Consider the following 2,283-nt stretch of genomic DNA (forward strand, 5'->3'; position numbering starts at 1 on the left):
TTTTTTTTTTTTTTTTTTTTTTTTTTGATACTGAAGATGGAACCCAGGGACACTGTACCACCGAGCTATATCCCCAAGCCTTTTAATTTTTTATTTTGAGACAGAGTTTCTTTAGGTTGCTCAGGCTGGTCTTAAGCTTGTGATCCTCCTGCCTCAGCCTCCCAAGTAGCTGGCATTACACCTCTGTGCCTGGCTGCTGGTCTGTTCTTTCCTCTGTGCAGCGAGAGTATCCCAGCACCCTTTGTCCAGGGCCGGCACCACATTCCTGTGTGTACACATTAGTTATTGTTTGGGCTGGACGCTCTCGTCCTTACTGTAGTTGTGTATTACCCCTCCATAAACGATGTCTTCAAGTGCAGGTGTGAGTACACCACTTATTTCCATGGGTGTTTTTGCAGGATGATTGCAGTCAGGTCCGGGGTTTGTTTGAGAATGGACTTGGTAGGAACGTAAACACTGCTCTGCACTCATTGTGCTCCTGTCATTGTCCGTGGCCTCGGAGTTCAGGGCAGCCTGTGACCGGTTCTGCACGTGTCGGGAGTTGGCTCGAGGGTCCCACGGGGAAACTGTGTCCTCAGGTTTCTCGCCAGATTCCCTTCCTGACACAGAAGCAACGGGAAGGAAAGCGACTCAAAGCCAGCCTTTGCACGTGGAAGCCTTGTGGGGGACTTTTTATTTTATTTTTTTCTGCTGTTCTGCACAGCCCTGTAATCTCTTCTTTTTGGCTAACCGGGACTCAGTCTGTGGTCCCGCAGCCCTGGGCAACCAGCAGCTGAGACAAACAGAGGAAATGTCATCGCTCACATACTTCTCCCCCACCTCATCTGGCCGAGAGCTGCCCTCCGTCTTTCCTCAGAGCCAGTTTGGCCGGGGAGGGGTTGACCGAGGCCCTGCAGAGCGTCTTCAGGTTGACACCGTCCCCAGACTTCCTGTCGTCCCTATTCCCCTGCGTGCTTTCTGTCATGTGTTCCTAGCTGGGAATTTATTTTTGGCAGACTTTGTGGTGAGAACTGTGAAGTCTCCTGTTTTCTTAAAGAAGCCCAAAGGCCCCAGGAAGAAGGGTGGGGAGCACGCCCATAGCTCCTTCCCCATCCTGCTCACTTACACACACACACACACAGACACACACACAGACACACACAGACACACACACACACATATGCTCGTGCACACCCATGTGCTTGCAAACATGGAACAATTAAGAATCATCATGTCCATTCCTAGGTGTATCCCTGGGTGGTTTTTTTTGTTTGCTTTTTGCCTTTTTTTTTGGACACAAGGTCTCACCGTGTAGCTCAGGCTGGCCTTGAACTCACTGTGTAGCCCACTTGGCCTTGAACTCAAGGAGATCCTCCTGTCTCAGCCTCCTGAGTGCTGGAGTTTTAGGCATGTGCCACCCTGCCTGGCTTCCATAGGGGTTTTTGGAGTGGGAATTGTTGGAACATTTTGAAAGCCTGTGGGAGACACAGTAGATGCTTCAGGGTCTCTAGAAGCCTGCAGGATCAGGTTTATTTGCTTTTGAATCTGATGGGACGGCCTCTGTTAGCCAGGGTAGTTTCTTACCTGCTCAGACTGGCTGTTTGTTCCTGGTTTGCGTTGGATTTTTCCTCAGGTGGGAAATGAGTGTATTGGTCCCTGATGTGTTCTGTTTGGTAGGAGGAATGTGTGCTCATGGGGACCTGGGGCGGGATGCCCGGCGGGGAAAAGTTCTGTTGACGTCTGTTGGCAGAGGGGCCCCGTGATTTATGGCGGGTGTGTGCTTGCTGTGTAGACTGGACAGAAGGTTTTTTTGCTTGGGCCGCAGTCAGCATTCTGTCAGAGGCCCTTCTGCTGCCAGGGACGCGCAGGCCCTGGCTGTCCTGTGGCCCCAGGCCTCTGCTCAGCAGCACCCTCTGCAGTCCCTTCTTGTGCCCTGGCCCTGCTCCGCAGAGCTCTGCCCAGCCCAGCCCACGTGCTTTCTCCTGCCGCTGAGCCCTGTGCCCGGGCGGCATCTCTGTCCTTACGGCCTCCTGTGTTGCTTTTTTTATCCGATGCGGGTGCAGACTGGACTTGCTGCTGTGAGCCCCTGTAATCCTACTTCATAACGGCCCTGTGAGTAGGTCCAGTGATGGTGTCCACTTTACAGATCAGAAAACTGAGTCCCAGAATGGGCAGAGGGTCCTAAGGCTGGCTGCACAGCGCAGCTGGGGTGCGAGCTCAGGCATCTGGCTCTAGGGTCCTTTGAATGCCTATCCTGGGAAGTAGGTACCGTTGTTCTTTTTTTTTTTTTTTTTTTTTTTTTTT

At 52.1% G+C, this 2,283-nt stretch overlaps 1 protein-coding gene across 1 annotated transcript in view; it reads left to right on the plus strand.

The window, feature by feature from the left end:
- The window catches only part of Dpysl2 (dihydropyrimidinase like 2), a 52,564-nt gene that overhangs the window by 18,755 nt on the left and 31,526 nt on the right, over positions 1-2,283 (plus strand). The gene's annotated exons all lie outside the window — the stretch shown is intronic.

Source organism: Fukomys damarensis, unplaced genomic scaffold (assembly GCF_012274545.1).
Source record: "Fukomys damarensis isolate Sample0158 unplaced genomic scaffold, DMR_v1.0_HiC HiC_scaffold_18, whole genome shotgun sequence".
Lineage (NCBI taxonomy): Eukaryota > Metazoa > Chordata > Mammalia > Rodentia > Bathyergidae > Fukomys > Fukomys damarensis.